The sequence below is a fragment of the Marmota monax genome, unplaced genomic scaffold (genome assembly GCF_021218885.2).
Source record: "Marmota monax isolate L192 unplaced genomic scaffold, Marmota_monax_Labrador192_F-V1.1 WCK01_AAM20220418_F8-fsc01289, whole genome shotgun sequence".
NCBI lineage: Eukaryota > Metazoa > Chordata > Mammalia > Rodentia > Sciuridae > Marmota > Marmota monax.
In genome coordinates this window covers 40,679-46,735 of record NW_026692812.1, presented here as the reverse complement: position 1 = coordinate 46,735, position 6,057 = coordinate 40,679, and the positions used below count along the sequence as shown (strand labels likewise).

General features: G+C 37.7%; 2 pseudogenes; one reads left to right on the top strand and one right to left on the bottom strand.

Moving 5' to 3' along the window:
* The first annotated feature begins 1,049 nt into the window (after positions 1 to 1,049).
* On the top strand, positions 1,050 to 1,996 carry LOC124095281 (olfactory receptor 11A1-like; annotated as a pseudogene).
* Positions 1,997 to 4,443: 2,447 nt separating this feature from the next.
* On the bottom strand, positions 4,444 to 5,404 carry LOC124095280 (olfactory receptor 1G1-like; annotated as a pseudogene).
* Between the last annotated feature and the right edge of the window lie 653 nt (positions 5,405 to 6,057).

The window sequence follows — 6,057 nt, the reverse complement described above, 5'->3', positions numbered from 1 at the left end:
AAAAGCACACATCATCTTGGATAGTATCCAAAAATCCGCTCTAATGGTACACAAATTAATTTTTAATATCTTAAAAAATGCCATGCTCAATTATGCCTCCTGACTTTCATATATGCTCTCCTACTAGGGGTATCTTGCCCAGTTCCCTACCTTTTGCCTGGTTCTCTCTTACCTGGCTTCAAAACACCCTATAAGTTGCATTCTTCGGGAAGCCTTCCCTGACCTTGATTCCTATACCCTTTGCCCCACAGCCTTGGTCGGGGTTTGTTTTCTCTCTGCACCCATACTTCCCTCTCATAATCATCTATCACATTTTTACTATTAACTCTTGCACAGTATTGAAAGAATGAAGCTAGTAGTTCAAGAAAGTTATTTTGGTAAGAGAGAGTCATAAACAGAGACTAGATGACTACACAGTATATCATCAGCCTCCCTTAAGAGTAGGAAGAGAGGGAGAAATATATATAAATTTCCCAGGGAATAGTTGATGAAATTTCACTGATTGGAGAAGGAGAAGAAAAAAAAGGGTGTTGAACTAAAGATGACTATGAGACAGTGACCATGGGATTCACATAGAATTTTAAAGCCACTCATAAAAATGCTGGCTATAGCTGTGGAGGATAAAAGGGTCTGTTGTTGGCGAATATGTCTACCAGACATTTGGAGGAAATTACACTGGGGCAGATGAAGGAAACCATGACTGATTATACAGATTTGGCTGCTAGAATTTACTGTATAGTAGCAGGTGGAATTAGTAGGTCAAAGGGTCTTGAAAGACTAAAATTGTGTTAAATTCTCTTGAACCTTGAACAGGCACAATTAAGGAAGGCAGAGAAGAAAGAGATCTGGAGAATGAGTAAGAACTGAACAGGGAATAGACAAAGACTTTTTCAAAGTAATTCTCATTTAAAGACTCATTTTCATCCTTTTTGTTTTAGTCCTATGAATCTTACGTTTGCTATAGAAGAAATAGAGATGCACAACAATTTCTCCTATAAATGCACTAAAATTTCTCCAATTACTGCCAAATAGAAACCTGGATGATCCACATGGAAATTGCCTCCTTAGAAAACCAAACTATTGCTGAATTTGTCCTCCTTGGCTTCTACGACATCCCTGAGCTGCATTTCCTTTTCTTTATTGTGTTCACTGTTGTCTACGCCTTCATTGTCATAGGAAATATGCTGATCATTGTGGTGGTGATTAGCTCCCAGAGGCTGCACATGCCCATGTACTTCTTTCTGGCTAATCTGTCCTTCCTGGAGATCCTCTATACATCCACAGTGGTGCCGAAAATGCTGGAGGGCTTCCTGCAGGTGGCAGCCATCTCTGTGACTGATTGCTTGATCCAGTTCTTCATCTTTGGTTCTCTAGCCACAGCAGAATGCTTCCTACTGGCTGTTATGGCGTATGATCGCTTCTTGGCAATCTGATACCCACTCAGCTATCCGCTCCTGATTGGGCCTAGATGGTGCATGGGGCTGGTGGTCACAGCCTGGCTGTCTGGCTTCATGGTAGATGGATTGGTTGTGGTCCTGATGGCCCAGCTGAGGTTCTGTGGCTCCAACCGCATCGATCACTTTTACTGTGACTTCATGCCTTTGGTGGTCCTGGCTTGCTCATATCCCAGAGTAGCCCAGGTGACAACGTTTGTTCTCTCTGTAGTCTTCATCACTGTTCCATTTGGACTGATTCTGACATCCTATGCTCACATTGTGGTGACTGTGCTGAGAGTTCCTGCTGGGGCCAGCAGGAGAAAGGCTTTTTCCACATGCTCCTCCACCTTGCTATAGTGTCCACCTTCTATGGAACTCTCATGGTCTTGTATATCGCGCTCTCGGCTGTCCACTCCCAGCTCCTCTCCAAGGTCTTTGCCTTGCTCTATACTGTGGTCACTCCCATCTTCAATCCTGTCATCTTCACCCTCAGGAACAAGGAGGTTCATCAGGCACTAAAAAGGCTTCTTCAAGTTAAAAAAATGGAAACAGTTGGTTGAAGAAAGAGGGTAGTGAAGATTTTATTTTGGACTTTGGACGTCTCCACTGAGAAGTCTCCAGAATTGGCTGGTAAGGAATAACTGTTCTATTCCAACCTTCCCCTTTGGCTCTCCTGTAGTTAAACCAAAATACACCAAAAAAAAAAAAAAAAAAAAAAAAAAAAAAGATGCAGAGCAGTACTTTTCAAATGTTAGTTTAAAAACTTATTTAAACTTCTTTTAGTTTTTTATTAAATATGCCATAAATATTACCCTGATTTGATCATTACCCATAGTATATGCTATATATGTATTGAATATGAATATATGAATTGGATTATCACATTGTACCCCATAAATATATATAGGTAAAATAATAACAAGAAAAATGAAAATAGAGAAGCAAAACAGTAATATCAAAACAAATTTAGAAATATTAACTATATTATTGCTAGATGATATTTCAAAATTTCTTTCTACTTATTTATGTATCATAGAGCTTGAAATCTGGTTTTCCATTGAGCAATATGTCATGAACAACTTCCTATATTAAAAAATATCTACTTCTTCATTCTTTGGGGCTTCATTGTATGGCTAACCATAATTTGCTTAAATAATCTTCTATTGGTAGGAATGTTTTAGTTGTAATTAGTTCTTTTATTATGTGTACATTGTGAACATTCAGGTTTTTCTATAATAAATGTTTTTGGACATAAATTGCTAGGTCTAAGGATATGTATATTCAAAAATATTTAAAGATGAATTCATTTTACTTATTTATTTTTAAATGTTTTAATCGTAGAAGATTTAAAATGTATACAAAAATAGAGAGAATGCAGAATACAACAGTTACTAATAGGGAATTATGTAAAAATGTGGATGTGTAACCGATGTGATTCTGCAATCTGTATTTGGGGTAAAATTGGGAGTTCATAACCAACTTGAATCTAATGTATGAAATATGATATGTCAAGAGCTTTATAATGTTTTGAACAACCAATAAAAAAAATGAAAAAAAAAAATAGAGAGAATGGCACAATGAGTCTCAATTTGCTATCTGGCTTCAACATAAACATTTGGCTAATTTTGTTTGAATTCCCTACAGCTCCTTTTTGCTTGTTTGTTTTGCTAGAAAATAGCACCACACAAATAAAAGTAGAAGTAAAGTAATACATTTTGTCTTATCAATGGGAAGGAAAGAAACAAATTCCAGATGCTGGGTAAATATGTTGTGCACATATATGTTCCACATGTATTTAGTATATATATTCCTTTCCTGATACAGACATTAAAAATCCATGCCCACCAGGCCATTAGAGTACTTAACAAAATTATCAATATTTCCTTAATATCATCTAATACACAAGACATATTCAAATTTCTCCATTGATCTTTAAATAATTTCTTAAAATTAGCCAGAGGATATATCAGCTTGGATTATCCATTCAATCATTATTTGCTTGAAAATAATTTTTGAACACCTGCTCTGGCAAGTCATTAGATTAGAATTGAAAAGAAGGTATTAGCTTCTAGATGGCCCAGGAAGAAAGTCTGGACTAAGATGTGAACGTGAAAAAGAGAATGCAGTCTGAGAACTTCAGAAATATTCTTCTTAAGGCAAAGTTATATATACCCCTGTATCAAGTTATTCACCCACATAGAATTAATCATTAAGTGTTTCAACTAATCACATAATTCATAATGTACAATAACATGAAATACAGTGGATGATACAAATTAACAGAGCACATAGTCTGCTTTTTGATATAATGCATATGGTGTATAAAGGAACACAGGCCAAAAACATAATAATGACTAAAAAAATAGTGTGTACTGTTTTTATAATGCAAAGATATCACCCACCTCACCCATTGTCAGTCTGTATTTGAAAGATCAGTTCATTCATAGAGCAATGAACTATTTTATTGTTTTCACTTAAAACTTAAAAAACACAAACATATGTAAGAAATATTCATTTATTCTATTACAAAAAAAGAAGTGTTTTCAAAAAAGTCCTTCTGCTTTTAGCTGTCTTCCAATTCTCAGCCATAGAATCAGAAACTAATCAGAAAGTCTCAAACATTGCATAAACACATGGATATATAAAACATTCTGAAAAGGGAGGACTAAAGGGGGAAAACTGCATTGTCCCAGTTTCCTTTCTCTTATTATTGATGATGGTACTGATGACATCAATTATCTTTTTTGATGACAGCAAAGATGACTTTGACTATAGCAAGGTGATGGGGAGGATCTTAAATATTAAACCCCAGAGAGAAATGCTCATGGTTGTTATCAAATGTTGTAGTGATGTGAATGTATAATCAAAAGCTATTTAATGAACAGCCAATTCAATCCAGTATTATTTTCAGTGGATCATATAATGCTCTAGCACAGCCATGATTTTGACCAACTCTCTTTGTTACTGTGGTAGTGAAATAGGGAGTAATTTTTCTAAAAGTGCATGGTTATTGGGATGATCCATAATCCTTAGAACTCTCCATGCCCAGGATCCTTTTCAATGAACTCTTTACATCCTTATTTCTTAGACTATAAATGAAAGGGTTTAGAGTGGGAGTTACCAGGGTATACATGACAGCAGCAACCAGCTCCCCAGAGGAGTGAGAAGTTGATGGGGGCTTCAGGTAGGTGGCAAATACTGTGCTGTAGAAGAGGATGACCATGGAGAGGTGGGAGCTGCATGTAGCCAGAGCTTTCCTTTTCCCCTGTGCTGATGGAACTCTGGCCACAGCATGGAAAATATGGGCATAGGAACTTATAACACAAAAGAGAGCACTGATTCCCAAAACCCCAGTCAGAGCCATTGTCAGGTCCTCATTGAGTTGGGCATCAGAGCAAGAAAGCCATAAGAGAGGGCCAAAATCACAAAAAAAAGTGAGGAATCTCTTGATTAACATGGAAAGATAGCTGGGATAGCAACAAGATATGGACTAGAGAGACCAAGTGGGCTACCCCCCATGATATTCCTACAAGCACCCCACATCTGGAAGGTCTCATGACAAGTGGGTAATGCAGTGGATAGCAAACAGCATCATAGCGGTCAATGGCCATGATCGCTAAGAGTAGGTTGTCCATGTCAGCAAAAACAGCAAAGAATTGGGTCAGACACCCAGAGAAAGAGATGGATCCATTGTGGGTCCACAAATCCTCTAGCATTTTAGGGGCTATGGTAGTGGTGAAGCAGAGATCCACCAGGGAGAGCTGGCTGAGGAAGAAGTACATGGGAGTGTGGAGGTGAATGTCAGTGCCAATGGCCAGCAGAAGGAGTGAGTTCCCAAGGAGGCCCAACAAATAGAGAGCCATAAAGAGACAAAAGAGGAACTGCTGGTTTTCCAGATCACTGGACATCCCTGAGAGGACAAAGTCAGGAGTCTTGCTGCAGTTCATTCTGGCCCTTATTGTGCTTCAAGAAGGATTTGGTGTGAAGAGGATCCACTCCTTGCAGACACAAATGTGCAGTAACCTGGATTCTGTCTTCTGTCAATGTGTCTCTCTTACTCCAACTGAGGCTTGAAAACTAAAATATCAATGGGAGAGACAAGAGTTGGAATTCAGAAAGGACAACCAACTGAGGAGGCACAAAGACAATGGAGTGAGGGGAACAGAGTTTCCCTAGCATTCTATAAGTGTACAAGTTCTGTGTGGATTAAACTTTGTATTATGTGATATTATAACCACTTGTTTGTGATTCTGTTTTTGACCATGATTTCTTTGAAGGCAAAAGCTGCATCTCTGTATTTAGCTCAGTGCTTGGCACATAGTTGCAGCTCGATAAATGTTCCTATCTACATTGTAACTATTCTGGTTCATGCTTTGGTTGATTGACTAGAATATTACCAGCCTTCCATCTGGTGTACCATGCTCATTCTTTCCCCATCTAATGTGTTGTTCACAATGCAGACAGAATCATCTTTTCAAAAAAGAAAATACAACTATGTTATTTTGTTTAGGTAGGCAACCACAGAACCATTGCTTTTATGAAAAATGCACAATCTTTATCATGTCTTACAAATCTCAGTGGCTTTTATTTAATTTTTTTAGTAGTACTGAGGATCAAATCC